We start from the raw sequence: 22,415 nt of genomic DNA, 5'->3' as shown, positions 1-22,415 counted from the left end.
GCAGAGTGTGTGTGTGTGTGTGTGTGTGTGTGTGTGTGTGTGTGTGTGTGTGTGTGTGTGTGTGTGTGTGTGTGTGTGTGTGTGTGTGTGTGTGTGTGTGTGTGTGTGTGTGTGTGTGTGTGTGTGTGTGTGTGTGTGTGCGTGCGTGCGTGCGTGCGTGCGTGCGTGCGAGCGAGCGAGCGAGCGAGCGAGTGTGCGTGTGCGTGCACGCCTGCGTGCGTGCGTGTGTGCGAGAGAGAGGCAGAGAGTGAGAGAGAGAGAGAGAAACACTGGCTCTTCACACAGACACAATTATTAACCCATTGAGGCGCCTGAGGTTCCGATTCTGCAAAATGTCTTCTAAATCCTAAACGGTTTTCTGAAAAACGTATGTTTCTATATCAGTGGTTTTCAAACTCTTTCATGTCAAGGACCCCCAAAATGACATGAATTTGACTGCGGACCCCCATCTCAAAATATTTTGTTCCAGGGACCCCCCAGAAGCAAAGAATAGAGTTACAAATGTTCACGTTAAACAATATATATTCAAAGATTTGCACACATTTTCACGATTTTTTCAAAAATAGCAGATCTACAAGCTCATAGCGCGGCACTCGGTGCCGCGCTACGAGCTTGTAGATCTGCTGTTTTTGAATAGCCCAAAGTGTAAAATAATGCTTTTTTTTTAGCTCAAATAAAAAAAGCGACACAGATGCGTTCCAGGTCTTAATGCGTTAAATGGCATGCACCCACTTCTGGCAAGCAAACGTCAATGTTGCAGAGCAGACAAACAAAAGTAACTTGTAACATCTCTCCCCCAGGGCCCCAGTACCAGGCACTGGAGCTTTGCTATCAGCAGACAAAGCGTCATGGTGCCAAGCAGGAGATCAAGCTGTCTAAAGGCAGTGGTTCCCAAACGTTTTAGCTCCAGACCCCAAATGAGAAATGAGACGTTTGCCCCGTGACCCAACATAGTGAAAATAGCAGATCCACAAGCTCACAACGCGTCGCCAAGTCGCGAGCTTGTGGATCTTTGCTATTTTCAATTATTCTTAAACTTTTTTGGGGGTATTTATTTATGTTTTATTTTTGGGTTTATTTGATATTTTCATTTTATTCAGGAAATACTTTTGAAAAATGTTGGAATTGTTTTTAATCGATGAAAAGATGTGATTATTTTGTTTTAACTTTTTATAAATTGTGTGGGAAACAGTGGTCTAATGCAGGTAACAGCAGAGCTTCTAGAGGCAGCTGGGTGGCAGTGGTGGACAGTTAACTCTACTGGTCTCTGTCTCTGTTTCCCAGTAACCAGTAACTAGTACATTTTCTCAAGTTGTTACTTAGTTAGTTAGTTACTTTACTTGAGTATGTCCATTGCGGTGCTACTTTTACTTAAAGGGATTCGAGGTAACTTTAAGCCTAAATCTAAAAATATTTATATATATATATTTTGCATTTTTTCCCCCTCTATCAGCCACTATATAATGATGCTGGGGTGTTTTCCTGCATTAAAACACAGTCCTCTTTCTGAAATCCGTATTTTCCCTACTATTTATGTTTTGACATCCGGGTATCCAGCTCTGTCCGGGACGTTAATGAAACGCACGCATGTGCGCGTCCATGCGCGTCCATGCGCGTCCATGCGCGTCCATGTGCGTCCGTGTTCGCGTGGCGAGTTCGAGTGAAACCGAATGGAACCGAGTGCAGCCGACAAAAATGGTTTTCTCTGCAGTGTTTTTACTTTCGGTTTTAAAACTTTAAAACACTCTCAAACGTTTTTTTTTTGAGGCACGGAATTTGGAGGGGCGGTTCTTTACAACAGTTTTTGGGCGGTGCAACCGCCCCTATGTGAGGTTTGGACATCGACCCAATTGCACCCCCCCAACCCTGCGCTGTGATTGGCCACCGTTGTACCCCCCTAACCCTGCACCGTGATTGGCCACCATGACTCTATTCAGGACTGTGATTGGCTAGAAACACATGACACATGTGCATAGCCCTATAAATAGGACTATGCACTTAAAAGAAACACTTCTATGTTTTTTTTTTAAGTGAATCACTTCCATCACTGTGATGACCACTGTGACCACACCGCCCACTTCACACTGGGTGTGAATCCCTTTAAGCAAACTATCTGAGTTCATCTTCCACCACTGCTGGTTGGTCCACAGCAGGAGGAAAGGCAAGGAGCCAATCAATCGCAGAGCTCTGTGTGACACCAGATGGGCAAGGATCCCATTCCCTGGACGCCTTCAGCCAATTGTCCTTCAGGACTTGCACATCTGCCCAGCCAATCATATACCTGGACTGGCACATCAAAGCTCTTGCCTGTCTCAGGTCCATATTCTGCTCTTTCCCATAGCTCCTCATATGCTCACTCCTACCTAAGGGCAGTGGTGGAAAGTAAAGTACATTTACTTAAGTGCTGTATTAAGTTCAACTTTGAGGTATTTGTACTTTACTTGAGTATTTCCAATTTCCAATACTTTTACTTCTACTCCACTACATCTCGGAGGCAAATATTGTACTTTTACTCCACTGCAATTACTTGAAAACTTTAGTTACTAGTTACTTTTCAGATATAAATTATGATATTACGAAACATACATTTACCACTTTAGCCCTATTTTATACATAGGCTATTTGAAAATAGCAGATCTACAAGCTCACAACGCGTCGCTTTGCGACACGTTGTGAGCTTGTAGATCGGCTATTTTGAAAAAAAATTGTACTTTTACTTTTGGTACTTTAGGTACATTTTGATGGCAATACTTCTGTAACTTTACTCAAGTAAATTTAGAATTCCGGACTTTTACTTGTAACAGAGTACTTCTACAGTGCAGTATTGATACTTTTACTTAAGTAAAACGTTTGAGTACTTTTTCCACCACTGCCTAAGGGTTATGTAAAGAAAGAAAGGACATATGCGAAATTCCAGAGCTTGTCACAGAAAGTAATATTCTTACATTTGTAAATCAACAGTTGCACAACAAGAATTGTTTGTTTTTGTCACTTGAAATATCAATTTACATACAAATTTCAATGTTCACCTGAGGAGATCTTATGCTCTAATAAAAATTTGTTTTACAAGCTCTCAAATGTCGCAACATATTCACATAGATGTCCTTTCCTTTCCTACAAGACCTTGGAGTGAAAACAGAGCAGAATCAGTACCTGAGACCCAGTTATTGTGGCGGGTTCTGCATGCAGGTGTAACGCCTGGAATATATTGTCAAAGAATGATAGCAACGCTGACATCAGAACTTTTTTCTGATGGCCTTGAGAAAGAGAGAGAGAGTTCTGAGAGCCAGATACCGCCCACTCACTAATCTGCTCAATGGATCACAGCATGTGGCACAGGCTGGCAGCTCGCTCTGTCATCATCTTTGTCAACTGAAGCATTTTGTGTACAACCAGCGCGGTTATTTTATTACCTGGATATCGTTCTGACGTGCTGTTAGCCCCTTTCGGGACCCTGTTTACCTTTTTTTATATTTGGGAAGGTGGTATCCAGGGTCCCTTGACGCTCAAACCTAGTCTCGCATCACCAGACAACTATTCCACAATCTCTGAATGCTATATAGAGTCTGGAACTCCACTTCCCGAAAGCTGCTTAACGGAAGTTGTTCTATGCTAATCAGACCGGAAAGACATTCGACCAATCACGACGCGGTGCCCGCGAACCTGTAGTCCCAGCGGAAACCGAACCGAGGCGGAAGCATAGAGTCATAGGTAGATTCATGTTATTTGTGCGAGGATTGTTTATCATTATATTCATATACGTATCATATATGATACATACATATATTCATATATATATCATATTTATATTATTTAACACTTGTTGTTGTGATTCCAGTCGGACTCCTTTGCGCCACTGCACAATGCTAAAACGGAAGTGGGTAGGGGAGGGGCTTCCGCTTTCCCCTTAATCATGATCAGAGCTTCCGAGTCCCAGACTGTATGCCGGAAACATTTGTAAATTGTGGGAGGCAACAGTCTGGCCACGCGAGACTACTCAAACCACTCTCTCTCGTACTCGCGGCTACCACTGTCTGGTCTCGGATCGGCGATGCCGTTTAACATTTGCCCATGTCCCGCCTCCCCGCGGTGACTGACAAGCTGCGCCTCTGATTGGCGAGCTCCTACATGCTTGCATGACAATCACAACGCGGGGAGGCGGGACATGGGCAGTGGAGCAGAGTGTGAGAGAGGAGGAGCTTAAGTTTTACTAAACTATTAAAAGTATTAAACGGCAGCGCCGATCCGTGCGGATTAATGCAGCTTTCAGGCGCGCTACTACTGCATCTCTGGGTACCTTTGAGAAATCTCTGCAACTTCTTTTTTTTGTATTATTATTCTTTTTTTATTTTTTATCCAACGATTTTGTAACCCTATTTTTTACACCCAGTGCCAATTGTCTATGTAATCCTGGGCACTACCTTCCTTCTGCCAACCTAGGGAGGCCAGGACCGAGTCTCTGCAACTTCTAAGCGACAAGATATTTGCCCGAGACCAGACCGCGAGTACGAGAGAGAGTGGTTTGAGCGTCAAGGGACCCTGGATACCGCCTTCCCAAATATAAAAAAGGTAAACAACGTGCCGTAGGAAATGTGGCACTTATATTATAAGGTATGGAGGTTTTGCTATTTATTGCGACAGTTTGCTTGGTCTGGTTGTGGTGTGATCACTAGAGAGGGACAGTTTGTAGTTCCTATAGAAAAAAAAAACGTAAATGAAGTCTACAATCATAACACTAATCCACTAATCCTGTTCAACCCAGATTTGGCACCAAAAAGGGTATGAATTTGTTCTCCTGCTATGCCACAAAAATGTGGAATGCCCTACCAAACGCCATGAAGGAGTGTTCAAAACTGCTCTAAAAGAGTACAGTACTTGGAACTTGCACTGACCCATTAAGACCTGAAGCCGTTTCTACTAATGTCTTCTAAATCACAGTTTTCTGAAAAAAACGTATGTTTCTATATCAGTGGTTCTCAAACCTTTTCATGTCAAGGACCCCCACAATTATATGTATTTGGCCGCCGACCCCCATCTCAAAATATTTTGTTCCAGGAGACCCCCCAGAAGCAAAGAATAGAGTTAAAAATGTTCGCTTTAAACAATATATTTTCAAAGATTTGTACACATTTTCACGATTTTTCAAAAATAGCAGATCTACAAGCTCATAGCTTGTAGATTTTTGAATAGCCAAAGTGTAAAAGTATGCTTTTTACTGTACCTACAGGTGGCTGCAATTCGAAACTGGCCCCTGTAAGAGTCAAAACCTAGCCCCCACTCAAACTGTTTACTGTAGCTACATATTTTTTTGTTTTTTCTGTTTGTTTCAAACTGTTTTTAGGATGTTGTAGTATAGTAGTGTACATCTGTCTGTCATTAAATGTCTCTATGAATTGAGTACAAAGGACCCCAATGGAAACAAGCCATAGGCTTTCTTTGGGTTTTAAATCCTCTTATAGCTGACCTTGTATTGAACTGTACTTTCATGTGATTTTTTCCCCCTGCAAACTGCTAATACAGTATTCTATTAAATCCATCAAAAATCCAATGCCTGTTCACTGCTGGCAGAATGAAGCTTGGGGCTGAATGCGAAAAAAAACCTAAAATGAAATAACATTATATCACGACCAACTTAACTTCTGACCAATCACACACTGTCCAAACTAGTTAGGTGGGGTCCGGGGACCCCCAGGGGTACTTGAGGGGGTTCCAGGGGGTCCCCAGCTAAATGATGGATAGGACCCAAATGGACCCTTATGGGTCTGTAACTCTGAGACTGTACAAATGGAACCAAATGGACCCTTATGTGTCTATAACTCTGAGTGTAACTCTCAGAGTTAAATTAACATTGATTTTACAATATAAATTGGGGTCTCAGGGATAGTAATGCCATTAAATGAGGGTCCGTAGCCTAAAATGCATGTCAAACTGGGGGGTCCTTGAAATAATTATTTTTTACCGCTAGAGCCGTAAAAATCTTCTCTTATGGGGGGTCCCTGGCTTATCTTTTCAAATGGGGGTCCGCGGGCTAATAAGTGTCAATTTGGGGGTCATTGACATGAAACAGTTTGAGAACCACTGAGTTAGGACAGTCAGGACGATAGGAACAGGAGGAACCAGGTCCAACATTGACGGAACCAGGAATCGGTTCCATCACATTTTGGAACCGTTTCCGGAACCAGGTTTTTATCACCGGTTCACTTGCTACAGTCAGTGTTGCCAGATTCTGTGAGAGAAACAAGCAACCAAGTCTAGGAAAACCAGCCCAAAAGAAGCGACTATGCGGGCCACAAGTGCACTTTAACATATCCATCAGCTATTTGAAAATAGCAGATCTACAAGCCCACAACGTATTGCGATGCGACGCGTTGTGAGCTTGTAGATAGTCTATTTTCAAATAAAATCTTGCGGGGCAGATCTGGCAACCCTGGCTACAGTATATGCACCGGTGGTTCTCAAACGTTTTTTATTTTTTTATTTTTTTATTTCAAGGACCACCATAACTCTGAGAGTGTACAAATGGAACCAAATGGACCTGTAAAGGACCATTTGTTTCCATTTGTACACTCTCAGAGTAACAGACCTGTAAGGGTCCCAATTGGAACCCCATCGTTAAAAGGGACATCTACAGGGGTGCAGGAGCGTCCGCAAAGAAAGTTCTAAGACCGGCCATCAGAAGTTCTTATTGACTTCATTTTGGAGTAATAACTCACACTGTCCAAACTAGTTTGGACGTCGGATGGGAAGCATGTAGCCCCCCTTACCTCATAGAGCGTACACATGGAGCCAAACTGATCCATTTGGTTCCATTTGTACATCCTCAGAGTTAGATTAAAGGTTCTATGACATTCATTTTTTTTATTTTTTTGATGTTTTTTGGGGGGTTTTATGACCTCAGTTACACCCAAAAAATCGGAACTTTGAAAATTCAGTGGATTTTCTGTCGTCTGGGGTTTTCTGAATAATTAGGCTGAAAAGTAATCTGAGCTTGGCCCTTGGGCAGTGAGGTCACAGGCCATGTTTTACTTTTTTGAAAAACATTTTCAAATAGTTCAAATAGCCAATCTACAAGCTCACAACAAGTCGGCTATAGTTGAACTATTTTTAAATGTTTTTAAAAATAGTAAAATAAAAATGGCTAACAAGTACAGTAGGGATAATGGGTAAGGCGGCGCCCAAGATAGGGCCCAGAGACAGATATCGTATTAAATGGGGTAAATCATCGCAATTCTTTGGTGCGAACTAGGCCTTTACGAGCACTCTGAGCACAAAAAGAAAGTGCCTTAGCTCAAATTCGGTAGAGACAGAATTATTTTGTGCTCATGGTCCAAGGCTCTCCCGTCACAAACCTAGTCTGTTGAAACCGCCATGCCTCACACACACTGCAAGGACACTTTCAACATTCAACATTCTTTCAACTTAATTCCCTTTTTATACAGTATAAGAGGGTGGAATTCAGCTCCTCAGTGTTGGCAGCAACAGGAGAAAATAGCCGCACAAAAAAAAAAAACAGTATACGAGCGATTTTCGCTATTCATATTTCTCTCAAGGCCCCCTTGTGTGTGTGTGTGTGTGTGTGTGTGTGTGTGTGTGTGTGTGTGTGTGTGTGTGTGTGTGTGTGTGTGTGTGTGTGTGTGTGTGTGTGTGTGTGTGTGTGTGTGTGTGTGTGTGAGAAAGGCACTTTGCTGGCAGTGTGTTGGGGTATACAGAGGGGCTAACCACATGGAGATAAGGCCAGCAGTGAGTGTTGACACGTCTGGCTTAGCCCATTAAGACCTGAGGCAATTCTTAAAAATGTTTTCTAAATCCTAACCGTTTTTTGAAAATTTTGAATTTCTTTTCAAGATTTTTCAAAAATAGCAGATCTACAAGCTCATAGTGCGGCACTCGGTGCCGCGTAGGGGTGTGCCGATACACTAATTTCACCAAACGATACGATACGATATTTGGCTCACAACTTCGATACGATATCGATACGATACGATACGATACGATACGATACGATACGCACTTTTTTTTATTATGAAAATATATGGGGGAGGAAAAAAGTAAATGCAAACAAATAATTCTGTTTTTGCATTATTCAGACATGCAAACTTGTAGCTTTTCAGCTACAATAGCCGTTTTCAATCCAAATAGGGCAATAGTGTGACACCTGACCCGAAAAAACAACAACATGTTGTCACCCTTTTCACCTCGGGGCTGTTTGCATGCCTGATTATAATGATTGTAAAAAAAACAATATTTTTTCCCCCCAAAACGATACATATCGTCACGATATAAACGTATCGCGATATATCGTGGGACGATATATCGGCACACCCCTAGTGCCGCGCTATGAGCTTGTAGATCTGCTATTTTTGAATAGCCAAAGAAATCTAAAGTGACACAGATGCGTTCCAGGTCTTAATGGCTTAGACGGGAAAAAAAGCAAATCATTGAGGACAATCTATTCCCCTCCAATGGCTGCCTGTCTCTTCAATATGGCGCCTTTCACTGGAGCTACATCATGATGTGTGAATACCATTTACATATTATTATTCTTTCCCCGCGGCGTAAATGCCAAACCCGTCGGCCGTTCCCTTCACCTTCTGGCCCTCCGTCCAGGGTTGAGGAAAAAGAAATACAAATAAATAAATAAAGACATCCTTCCTCAAATAAATTCATTTATAGAGGTGCTTCCAGAAGGGTCTGGCGGGGTGACGGAGGTAATTCCTGCAAAGTGGGATTGAGGTCGACGCGTATGTGAGGTTGTGTTTATTGCTGGATGCCCTCGATAAATAATATATATCGTCGCGGTCGGCTTGAATCCTTGTAAGTCCCAAAACGCACCGTTCTGCTCCGATCCACCCCAAACTCGGGCACAACCAACTGTTTAATGATCTGGCATGAGAATAGGCACACCTGGGGGCCCCATGTGTGGTCCCTGGGGGGTCATAGGTGTACCGTTGCTCTTGATATGCACTTCTTTTGTGTTCTGAGAAGTGGTGGAAATGACTCGCATGCTTTAAAAGTAGCAATTCTGCAATGTAGAAATAACTCTGTTACAAGTAAAAGTCCGGAATTCAAAATTTACTTGAGTAGAAGTACAAAAGTATTGGTGTCAAAATGTACTTAAAGTACCTAAAAGTAGAAGGTACTTGCTATGCAGAAGGTCCCATTTCACAATTTTTCTAATGGAAATGTATAAAAAATCTTTTGAAAATAGCAGATCTACAAGCTCACAATGCGTCGCGATTCAAATGGCGGAAATGTATAGAGGGGCTAAAGTATGTTTTTTAATAATAATCAAAATCTACAAAGTAACTAGTAACTAAAGTTTTCAAATAATTGTAGTGGAGTAAAAGTGCAATATTTTTCTTTGAGATGTAAAAAGAAAAAAAAAAACTTTTACTTGTAACAGAGTATTTCTATATTGCAGTATTGATACTTTTACTTAAGTAAAGAATGTAAGTACTTTTTCCACCACTTCCTGCATGTTCAAATCATGTATATCAGGGGTCTTCAACAGGGGGTCCGGGACCCCTAGGGCGTCCTCAGAGCTACTATAGGCGGTCCGCCAAATCTTTGTGTGATAGGATTTCGTTTTTTTTACATTAACCACTTGAACCCTAGAATTCATTTTCTGAGGAGAACATTAGCCGAAAATAGCAGATCTACAAGCTCTCAACGCCTCGCAGCGCGAGGGGTTGAGAGCTTGTAGATCTGCTATTTTTGGCAAAGAGGCTATAGGTGTAGAGGGAAAAAAGAGCAGACTAAGTAAAACATTTTTTAATATGAAACACAATTTTATACAGAGTAGGAGGTCCCTGCTTCATCTCTCTCTCAGCTAGGGGGTCCTTGGCCTGAAAACTTTGAAGACCCCTGATGTATATACAATATTTCGGCCCATTTTCCAAAACATACCTTTTATTTTCTTACATAAAATAAATAAATAAAAAACAGCCAATTTAACATTGAGGTGCCCACAAGGTTTAGGTCCTATCTCTAATAGATACTGTGCCATGGCATCTTGACTCTTCTAAATGATGCAACATGTCAGAACATATCATAAGGCAAAAGGTGAAGAGCATAATAGCAATATACGGTATAATTCCACCACTCCAGCCCACTCTGAATTACAACATCACCAGACCTATCAGTGGACAGAGATCAGTGTTGCCATGTCTGCTTACTATAAGTGACTTTGGGCTTGTTTTTCTGTAAAGTCTCTTGTAAATATTGGTAGTTGTGTGGTTGCGTTTTTTTCGGGGCTTGTTTCTAAAGTGTATAGTTGCTTATTTGGGCTTGTTTCTTACTGTTGTTTAAACCAGTGGTTCTTAAAGGACAACTTTGTTTTTTTACAACCAAGGTTTATATTTTAGCTTGTAATTAAAGTAAATAAAAGATGAGTGTTACATTTTTTTGATTTACTGCTTTCTATAGTTTTAGCAATTTTCCCGATATTTTTTACAGTGTGTGTCTAGTGGGCGGGGGCATTCTGTCCGGTGGTTAAATATGTCTTTTTTTACACAATAACCCAGCGTTTTCTTTATTAGTATTTACAGAAGCTTGTTTCTAGCCCCCAATAACTCACATCTGGCCATCAAAGACCACAGGACCTTTTTTATTGCGTAAAAAAGGCAAATTTAGCCACCGGACAGAATGCAAAATATTGTGAAAATTGCTAAAACTATAGAAAGCAGTAAATGAAAAAAAAATAACACTCATCTTTTATTTACATTAATTACAAGCTAAAATATAAACCTTGGTTGTAAAAAAACAAAGTTGTCCTTTAAGGATTTTCATGGCAAGGACGCCCGCGTTAATATGTACTTGTCCGCAGACCCGCCATCTGAAAATATTTTGCGCCATGGACCCCCTCCCATACAAGATTTGTGTTGGTAAAATGTTTTTTTTTTTTAAATCCAGAATTCCTCAAAAATATTCCTCAGGTTTTTTTCTTGTTGTTGAATAGCATATCTGATGCATTGTGAGCTTGTAGATTTGCTATTTTCAAATGGCTGTAGCCTATTACTCGCTTCTTTTGGGCTTGTTTTTCATAAACCTGGTTGCTTATTTCTCTCGCAAAATCTGGCAACACTGGCAGAGATCTCTGAAAGCCCGGCTACAACGAGGCTTTGACCCCATCAACCAGAGTGGGGTTGCAACTTGCAGGGATCGGCGGGCATAAGGTGGTCTCTGTGAAGAGCTGGTCTGACTGATCTTAATAGCCCACTTTACTTAACATGGAGTGTACAGTAGATGTCACACTCACTCACCAAAAGTACAGCATAATCTGATGTCATGTTTTACCCACTCGAACCCCAGCATCCCAATTCTGGAGGTCCACGTACAGTTGTAACTCTGGTCAGTTTTTACTGAGAATAAAGGGTTTAAGTGGTTAAGCGTGGGCAAGAGAAATTAGACATTTTTCTACTTCTTATACTTTAAAAAATATGAATGGAAAGATTTCCTGAGTTTATTTATGAAAAAAATAAAAAATAATAATTGATTAAGTTTTGATTTTTGTTGTTTAAAGTTTTTTTTAAATAATTTAGATGGAAACAGTGCCACAGATGGCAGTACTGAAAAACACTTTATACCTGTATGTTTTAGTTTTTATTAGGGTTGGGACTTCAACTGATTAATTTCGATTAATTAATTACAGAAAATTAGCGCGATTAAAAAAATTAGGTTTTGCACCTTCTCACTGGACGAGTTTCAGGCGTACCAGTGCACCAACCAACAGACAACAAACCCCAGTGCACGCAATGGGAGAAGAAGTCGGTCAGACTGCTTTGCTTGGCCCAGTGGATGGGACATTTAGATTTAAAAAACTCTGATGGAAGCGTGGACCTGAATCTCTGAACATATTCCTAAAATTACTGCGCTTTATGGTAAAACTTGCACTGATCTGTTGGTCTGTTTAGTACCACCTTGATAAAAAAACAGCTATATTTTGTTGCTTAAACTTGTGTATTCACTCATTGATTCATTCATATACCAAAATCAGTTTGAACTGAAAAGAAATTGCTTCTCAGGTCAAATATGCGATTAAAATGCGATTAATTTCGATTAATTAATTACAAGGCCTCTAATTAATTAGATACATTTTTTAATCAAGTCCCAGCCCTAGTTTTTGTATAATAATCAGTCTTTTTTTTTTAAAGGAATAAGAATTTTAAATTGTACAGCCCAAGAAACATGATTCAGTTAACTCAAATCTTTGCTTCATGGGGGTCCCTGGAACTAAATATTCTGAGATGGGGGGGTCAGCGGTCAAATACATATAATTCTGGGGGTCCTTGACATGAAAAAGTTCGAGCACCACTGATATTATAGCAACCTACATTTTCCAGAAAACTTGTCAGGATTTAGAAGGCATTTGTAGAATCCCCAGAAGAAAAGATTTGAGTTAAAAAAAATAGCAGATCTACAAGCTCGTAGCGCGGCAAGCTATTTTTTAATAGCCAAAGAAAATCTAAAAAATGACAGATTATTTCCCCGCGGTCTAAATGGTTTCAAAACCCACGGGGCATTTCCAGTGGACGCGCCCCTCCCTGCTGTGAAGTCGAAATGCATTTCCTCCAGCCTGCAGTGTGGTGTGTGTGTGGTCGTGTGTGAGCTTTCATTCAACCTAAATGTCATTTTTGAATTGCTTATCATATAATGTGCAGACAAAGCCTGCGTTTTCCTTTTGTCCTGATGTGGCAGCCTTTGAATACGCACTTACTCCACAATGTGTGGCTTTAATGATACCGCTCTCTCTCTCTCTCGCGCTCTTTCGTTCGCAGTCACTGAAAAACCCATTTAGAAAACAAGCATTTATGGCGCTCCGTACACACTGCTATCATCCTATTGTCCGGCTAATTATGTGTGGTTTACATTAATTATTATATTTGTATGACACGCAGTGGCACATTAGCATTACATAGACTCTCCGTCATTTGTACAAAATACTAATTATAGGTTAAATTGATATAGTGCCTTTCAAGAGACGCAAACTCTTATATAGGCTACTGTAGAAAAACAACCAACCCAATAACCAAACAAACAACTAGTTGCCATAAAGGCCTGAGAGAATAGACGTCTTTTTAAGGCACGGTGGCGCAGTCGGTATAGCGCTGTGTCGCCTGAGCTCGCCTCACAGCTAGAAGGTCCATGCAGTAATCCTGGTCTCTATACTCAGGGACGTGCACAGATAGACTCTAGGTGGTGCTAGAGCACCTGCCATTTGCCCTCTTGACCAGAAGCGCCCTTTTTTCAGTTTACAGCAGGGGTCTTCAACAGGGTGTCCGGGACCCCTAGGGGGTCCTCAGAGTTACTACAGGGGGTCCGCCAAATCTTTATGTGATATGATTTTTCTTTTTACCATAACCACTTGAAACCTAGCATCCCTTTTCTGAGGAGAACTTTAGCCAAAAATAGCAGATCTACAAGCCCACAACGCCTATTTTTGGCAAAGAGGTATAGGTGTAGAGGGAAAAAAGAGCAGGCCAAGTAAACAAAAAAAAGTATAATTTACTTGAGCACCTGCCCCTCAAAATGTCTGTGCACGCCACTGTCTATACTGCCTCCCCCTGGTCAGCCGGGGCGCCTGATGGAGGGGAAAGGAACTGGTTGGAATAACGTGTTCCTTCCACGCGCTACGTCCAACCGGGGGAACTCCCCCCCCTGTCAGGTGACAAGAAGCAGCTTGCTAGCACCTCATGCATAGAAGGAAGGGAGGGAGAGTAGCGCCCAGGATTACAAGCGAGAGACTCTGGCAGCTGAGTTTTGGACTTTACTGAGAAATATCAACCAGCAAATATTAACCAGGAAATCCTACATGTGTTGTAATATTCTTAGTCAGTGCAGCGCGTGATCCAAATTGAAATGGGGGTGATCTTTCACACATACACGCACGCGCGCGCACACACACACACACACACACACACACACACACACACACACACACACACACACACACACACACACACACACACACACACACACACACACACACACACACACACACACACACACACACACACACACACGACCTTGACGACCTTGCAGGATTATGCAAAGGCTAAAATGTAACTTAGATAGCATGTTATGTAGACAGATGCCAGGTCAGTGTTGACCTGGCATCCTATAGAATAGTGTGTATAGTTTCAATGTAGGCTGATGATAGGTTATTGGTTTACGTATTAGTTATTATTAGATTATTGGTTTACTTATGAATTACTTTATTATTAGATTACAATGTTTATGCATTTGATGTATTATGTGTATTATGATGTATTATCTTGTGTCCTTGCTTACTGTAAATCGCTCTGGATTAAGAGCGCACACACACACACACACACACACACACACACACACACACACACACACACACACACACACACACACACACACACACCAACTCTAAATGATGTTGGGCGTGTCTCAGATGATTAGCTCTAATATGCAACATTGTTCTCTCACTCAACAGTAAACAAACCAACACACAGTATAAGTGTATCTAAAGTGACAATGTAAGGACTTTTAAGACCTTTCTAATACTCCAAAATACTACTAAAAAATAAGGCTATTACTACGTCAAAAGTAATCAATCACAACTGTCAAGCATTGGTCAAATTGTGAAATATTACCTGAGAAAAAGGCAAAAACTATGAAAATATAGCCCATCTACATGCTCAGATGACTTTTAAGACCTTTCTCATACTCCGAAAAAATTACCAAAATAAGAATAGTACTATGTCAAAAGTAATCAACCAAAATTGTCAAACATTGGCCAAATTATGAAATATTACCTGAGAAAAAAGGCTTAAATTGTGAAAACAGCCGATCTACATGCTCACAACGCCTCGCAACGCATGTAGATGGGCTGTTTTCACAATATTTATCTGTGGATTCAAATGTAACGCTTCAACTCTTACAATTCCAAGTGCTTGTCAGTCAGGGTTGGGGAGGACGAACCCCAGTTCAAATATGTTTTTTTTGGGGGGGTTTCTGCAAAGGTTGAGAACCACTGTCATAGACGGCTAGCCTCCCCCAGAGCCCCCACCATTTCACCCCCCCCCCCCCCCCCCCCCTCCAGCAAAGCACTGCAGCGCTGCATGCTGCACAAACAGAGCAGAGCAACGAGACAGGGATGGAGTAGTGTAGCTAGGAGACCTGCCCCCATCAGCACCTCTCTGAAACAACATCTATCTCCCTCTCTATACAGCCTGCTGGCCGCTGGCCCATGCATCTACCTGATTCAACCCCCCCCCCCCACCGCCCCCCACCCCCCCAACTGACCCAGGGGGGCTGTCAGACAGCCTGCTACTATGGGACAGACAACACATTCTTCAGGTTGGTGATAGTAATAAATAACTAATACGTATTTTAGACTGCAGTGGCGTGCACAGACACTTTGAGGGGCAGGTGCTCAAGTAAGTTATGCTTTTTTTTTGTTTACTTGGTCTGCTCTTTTTTCCCTCTACACCTATACCTCTTTGCCAAAAATAGCCGATCTACAAGCCCACAACGCCTCGCAGCGCGAGGCGTTGTGGGCTTGTAGATCGGCTATTTTTGGCTAAAGTTCTCCTCAGAAAAGGGATGCTAGGTTTCGAGTGGTTTTGGTAAAAAAGAAAAATCATGTCACATAAAGATTTGGCGGACCCCCTGTAGTAACTCTGAGGACCCCCTAGGGGTCCCGGACCCCCTGTTGAAGACCCCTGCTGTAAACTGAAAAAAAGGGCACTTCTGGTCAAGAGGGCAAAGGGCAGGTGCTCTAGCACCACCTAGAGTCTATCTGTGCACGTCCCTGTTAGACTGTTTGTCATGCTGTTTGCTCTGCTAACCCCTCAGCAGAGAGAGAGAGAGATGAAGCAGGGTCCCCTACTACATATTGTATAACATTGTGTTGCAGATTAAACTTTTTCATAGATGTCAGTGATACAGTATGTAGCTTCATAGACTTGTTTGACAGCACTATCACCAGTGTTTTGTCAAATTAATGTTTTGTTTTACACATTATCTTTTCTATTAAAGGTAGGGTAAGTGATTTACTTTGGTTAAAATAAGTGTTAAATAGCTCTATATTGTGATAGTAATCATTGCTATAGAGTGTTTGTTCAGTAAAAGGATTCTCCCATGTCTCTCCAGCTCTTTATTAAACAGAAAATGCATTTTCAGTGCTCTCTCCTGATTGGCTTAAATTTTGTCACCTACCTTAAAATTTATTTATATTCTGTTTACTAAAGAGCTGGAGAGACCCCTGTGACTGAACAAACGCTCTGTAGCAATGATTACTATCAGAATATAGTACTTTAACCTTTTAACCAAAAAATACAATAATAAATATAGCTGCAAGCAGCAATTAGCGGTTTCGAGAATAATGGCAGACTGGCAGACTGTGACAAGAGTGGCAGACTGGCAGACTGGCAGACTTTGACAGAGTGGCAGACTGGCAGACTGGCAGACTGGCAGACTTTGACAGAGTGGCAGACTGGCAGAGTGGCAGACTGTGACAGAGTGGCAGACTGGCAGACTGGCAGACTGTGACAGACTGTGGCAGACTGGCAGACTGGCAGACAGACAGACTGTGGCAGACTGGCAGACTGGCAGACAGACAGACAGACAGTGACAGAGTGGCAGACTGGCAGATTGTGACAGACTGGCAGACTGGCAGACTGTGACAGAGTGGCAGACAGACAAACAGACAGACTGTGACAGACTGGCAGACAGACAGACTGTGGCAGACTGGCAGACTGGCAGACAGACAGACAGTGACAGAGTGGCAGACTGGCAGACAGACAGACAGACTGTGACAGAGTGGCAGACAGACAGACAGACAGTGACAGAGTGGCAGACTGGCAGACAGACAGACAGTGACAGAGTGGCAGACAGGCAGACAGACAGACTGTGACAGAGTGACAGAGTGGCAGACTGGCAGACTGGCAGACAGACAGACAGTGGCAGACAGACAGACAGTGACAGAGTGGCAGACAGGCAGACAGACAGACTGTGACAGAGAGAGAGAGAGAGAGAGAGAGTCAGTCATGTTGTGTGTAATGCAATTGAGTTGAGGTCTGCATGAGGTGAGATTTGAACCGGCGACGCTCTGGTATCAAGGCAGATGATTAAGCCATTGGGCCAACAGACCCGAACTGATGAAAAGGGAGTTCACACACATGACACACTTTCACGCAAATTGCTCAGAAATACTGGATTTAAATGTTTTTCAAACTGCTCAAAATTGCAGACAATCTAAGGGCGGAGTTTACTGGTTAACAATTGCACATGCATTCATTGATACAGTCATGTTGTGTGCAATGCAATTATAATGAATTCTACATGACGTGGGATTCGAACCAGGAACCCTGTGGTTTCAAGGCAGATGATTAAGCCATTGGGCCAACAGACCTGTACTAGTGAAAAGGGAGTTCACACACATGACACACTTTCACGCAAATTGCTCAGAAATCCTTGGTTTAAATGTTTTTCAAACTGCTCAATATATTTCGGAATGGAAACTAGTGGAAAATAGTCGATCTACAAGCTCACAACGCGTTGCTATCTAAAAAGGTGTGAGATTGTAGATCGGCTATTTTCACAAGAAAGTATGTCATACATAAAAAAAAACTACTCTCAAAAGCATTTCGTGTTATTGTCTAAACATTGCACTTGTCTGAATTAACAGGGTCATGTTTTGTACAATGCAATTTAAATGTGAACTGTAATAAGTGGGATTCGAACCAGGGACCTTCGGCACATGAGACTCACACTCTACTGGTGGAGCTATCCAATACACAGCCTTAGACAGTGAAAAGGGAGAATCCAACAAAACAAAACAAAAGCGCGAATGAAGTACGTCATACATTGAAAATAACTACTTTCAAGTATGCATTTCTCGTCATCTTTAACAATTGCACATGTATTCATTGATATAGTCATGTTGTGTGCAATGCAATTATAATTAAGTCTACCTGAGGTGGGATTCGAACCGGCTACCCTATGGTTTCAAGGCAGATGATTAAGCGATCAAGCTATTGAACCAACACACCTGAACCTGTGAAAAAGGGCCTCAAACATGTATTTGACACAGTTTCATGCAAATTGCTCAGAAATCCTGGATTTAAATGTTTTTCAAACTGCTCAAAATTGCAGACAATCTAAGGGCAGAGCTTACTGGTCAAAGTGATACATGTGTTCCTCATGAGTCAAGGCACATGTGTAAGCAGGTTTAACGGCTGTCGGCCAAACGAGGCATGACTTTTGCCTGTTTAAAGTTTGCATTTTCAAAAAATTGCTATAGCGCCCCCCTTTGACCAATTGGAGTAAGATTGGTTTCAGTGATACTTGGAAGGACCCTCTACAATATTGCAAAGTGTCAAACAAATGTGAGTCTGCATGTATGTGTTAGGGGCAGATGAATAATTTAAAAAAAGCTGCAATTTTCATTGGCTTATAAAAGCTTAACGTTTTCACTTATGGAAAATCCGCTTGGTTACGTCTGTCGGCATTGGTCCAAAGTTCATGTGTATACAGTTTCGTACAGATTGCTCATAAATCCCAGGAGGAGTAGGCTTTTTACTGCTTTTTACTGCTTTTCATAGAATTCGAAATGGTGGGAGATCTAAAGGTCAGAGGTCAAAAGTCAGAGTGTGAAAGTTGTTAGGCATGAGGAGACGCATGTGTGCATCGAAGTTTCATGGCTGTAGGTCGAACAGGGCATGAGCTGTACCTGTTCAAAGTTGGCATTTTCAATTGAGTGCTACAGCGCCACCCTTTGGCCAATGGTTGTGAGTTTCGGGTTTTCGCCGTTTGGCATAGCCCTCTACCATATTGCCGAATTTCATAAGAAGTGACCAGGCGGTTAGGCCAGAACTGGCAAAACCGGCGGAAGAATAATGAACTCTTACAGATGTAATAGGGTTCGAAGCCTGATAGGCTCTCGAAACCTAATAATAATAATATCACTTACCCTACCTTTATTATGTTAATGTGTATTTCTGTCTCCGCCAGGCCAAAGGCGTGGCCGAGACTATGTTTTGCTCCCCGTCCGTCCGTCCGTCCGTCCGTCCGTCCGTCCGTCCGTCCGTCCGTCCGTCCGTCCGTCTTTCCGTCCGTTCGTCTTTCCATCCGTCCGTCCGTCAACAGCTATCAACGTCAAACTGTGGACACACACTCCCTGCATTCCACAGCAGAACCTCTGCCCCAAATGTTTCACATCGGCCTGTTACTGTGTAGTGCCACCAGGACAGAAGGCTGATACTTGCAACAACAAAAAAATGACATCACGCAAATCGGTACACAATATCTCTATGGTCATGTGATCAGGACGGATCTGTCCGATTTTTCATATTCCATCCATTCCAAAGTTTGCAGGAGTGGCTTGTTTTGAACAAAATGCCTCAAATCATGAACACGGTGTCCAAATGGTGTGAAAGGCCGTGGAAGTAAAAGCCACCCTTTTTCACATTGTTCTATTATAGCGCCACCAGGAGGCCGATTTTTGCTTTCTATAATGACTGAATTCCGAACATTGCTGGCCCACAATAACCTACCTGACCTTCTAGTTCACAGTACATTCTATCAATAAATAAGCAATGGTCATAATTAATTGTATAGGTGTTTGTGCGTGACCACTTAAAGGAGCTACACCATGAATTTAAAAAGGTTTGAGCTTAAATCAAGCCTCAGATATACTCATTCCAATTAACTTCTCTCTGGCTTATAAAGCACTTTCACCTGCAATACCACATTGTCCTGTTTTTTGCACGGGGCGCTATTGAGCCAGTTTTTATGCATGTTATCTCCTGGTTCTGTGTGGAAAAAGTAAAAAAAATAAAAATAAAGATTTTTTTTTGTTGGAACTGAAAAAACGGGAGGGCTTGTACCGAACGTGACGTCACGTTCGGTTGAAAATCAGTTTGGCCTGTTTTGAGACCAATTTACATAAAACCCCAGATATGCTCTGAAAGCCTGAGTGTTCAAACTGGGGTATTTTTTGGGATAGAAGAGAGGTAGGGGAGACCAAAAACACACAAAAAAGAAGGAAAAGTTAGAATTCATGGTGTAGTCACTTTAAACCCCTCAATACTACGTGACCTTTGGCTCTGTATACTTGCTCTTTTTCCCCCCTCTACACCAAACCTCTTTGTCGAAAAAAGCCGATCTACAAGCTCACAACGCGTCGCAGCGCGACGCGTTGTGAGCTTGTAGATCTGCTATTTTCGTCAAATGTTCCCCCCAGAATAGGGATGCTGGGGTTCTCCTCTACCGAGTGAGTGGACGCATGCACAAGCATGCAAAGAAGGTAGCCGACACGTATATGTGTGTGTGTGCGTGCGTCCGTGCATGTGTGCGCGGGCGTTTGACAAGCGTTGCTGGCCACGCGCTGATTTATCTCACGCTATAAAACACTTGTTATGCAAAATAAAGCGTCCGTAGGGAGAGGCTCGACAAACCGCTCTTTACGACCGGCGCTTAAGAAAAGCTGGTCGTTTCGCGGGGAGACAATAATGTGTGGCTGCGCGTGGCTCGCCATTATTTACGGCATTCTGGGATTTAAATGTATTTACTGACGTGAATGTGAGACACCACCGTGACAATAAAACAGCGTGTGTGTGTGTGGGGGGGGCACGGACTATTATGAAGCAGCCTGCTGCCCGGCCCTCCGCTTTGCCATGAATATTAAAAGCACCATTAAGGACTCAGGAAGGGGGAGGCATCAATTATAAGGATTATTGGCAGCTTAGACGAACGGGACTACAGAGGTACATGCAGACACACTGCCCATGGGACTCTGTAATGACCTCCCAGCACTGAGTGCGGGTGAATGATGCCTGCATAATGCCCAGTGCATAATTTGCGTGTGCGTGTGCGTGCGTGTGCGTGTGTGTGCGTGTGTGTGTACTTGCATTAGTATTCTTGTGAATGCCAAATGTCCCCTCAAGTATATAGTACAATTTGAGAAATGGACATCGTGAGGCCAATTGTGTTGTTTAGTCCACAAAATATATATATATATATTTTAGAGTTTCAATTAGGAAAATATTCTAGCTGTGCACTGATGAAATCCCTGTGTGTGTGTGTGTGTGTGTGTGTGTGTGTGTGTGTGTGTGTGTGTGTGTGTGTGTGTGTGTGTGTGTGTGTGTGTGTGTGTGTGTGTGTGTGTGTGTGTGTGTGTGTGTCTCTCTCCATGGAATGCGTAGATTGTGTACAGAAGCTGCTCATCACCATAACAATTTTCATCACACGCTGCACTGACTAAGAACATTATACACTACATATAGGAAATGTGGTTCTCGTACAAGAGGTTGACAAACCAATGATGTAGGGGTGTACCAGGGGCTGAGGGTCCCCAGCAAAAGTAGTTAACATAGCATCACAATCGTTTTAACCACTTGATATCCAGTGGTTTATAGTTGGCTGTAAAAAAAAAAACAAATAGCAGATGTACAAGCTCACAGTGCGTCACTTCGTGCCGCGCTGCGAGCTTGTACATCTGCAAAAAAAAAAGGGAAAGTATTGGAAAATATTCAATCATTTTTTAATAATTTTAGCACAATTCTTCTCTTCTGCGGGGTCCCCGGCACAAACTCTTTTCGGATGGGGTTGGCGGTCTAATATATATAATCAATTTGTCGGTCCTTGGCACAAAAACGTTTGCGAACCACTGATGTAAGAGATCCACGTTGTACCCATCCAGTGGTGTAAAGTAACTAAGTACATGTCTTCAAGTACTGTACTTAAGTACAATTTTGAGGTATTTGTACTTTACGGGGGTATTTCCAATTTCCAATACTTTTACTTCTACTCCACCACATCTCGGAGGCAAATATTGTACTTTTACTCCACTACAATTATTTGAAAACTTTAGTTACTAGTTACTTTTCAGATACACATTATTACATTATAAAACATACATTAACCACTTTAGCCCTATTTTATACCTATAGGCTATTTGAAAATAGCAGATCTACAAGCTCACAACGTGTCGCATCGCGACGCGTTGTGAGCTTGTAGATCGGCTATTTTCAAACAATTTAGTACGTTTACTTTTGGTACTTTAAGTACATTTTCATGCCAATACTTTTGTACTTTTACTCAAGTGAATTTTGAATTCTAGATTTTTACATGTAACGGAGTATTTCCATATTGCAGTATTGGTACTTTTACTTAAGTAAATAATATGAGTACTTTTTCCATCACTGTACCCATCTTATATATATATTTATAAAAATCACACTCACAGTGGTCATCACAGTGGGTGATTCACTTAAAAAAAAAACATAAATATGATTTTTTTTTAAGTGCACAGTCCTATTTATAGGACTGCACATGTGTCATGTGTTTCACTAGCCAATCACGGTCCTGAATAGAGTCAACCAGTGTACAATGGTGGCCAATCACGGTGCAGGGTTAGGGGGAGTACAATGGTGGCCAATCAC

General features: G+C 42.0%; 1 pseudogene across 1 annotated transcript in view; it reads right to left on the bottom strand.

The window, feature by feature from the left end:
* LOC311035185 (transmembrane protein 164-like) overlaps positions 1-22,415 on the bottom strand; it is a 139,411-nt pseudogene that overhangs the window by 99,646 nt on the left and 17,350 nt on the right. The gene's annotated exons all lie outside the window — the stretch shown is intronic.

The sequence above is a fragment of the Gymnoscopelus microlampas genome, assembly GCF_963454915.1.
Source record: "Gymnoscopelus microlampas genome assembly, chromosome: 19".
NCBI lineage: Eukaryota > Metazoa > Chordata > Actinopteri > Myctophiformes > Myctophidae > Gymnoscopelus > Gymnoscopelus microlampas.
The sequence above is the reverse complement of the archived record's forward strand: the minus strand, read 5'-3'. Positions and strand labels throughout refer to the sequence as shown.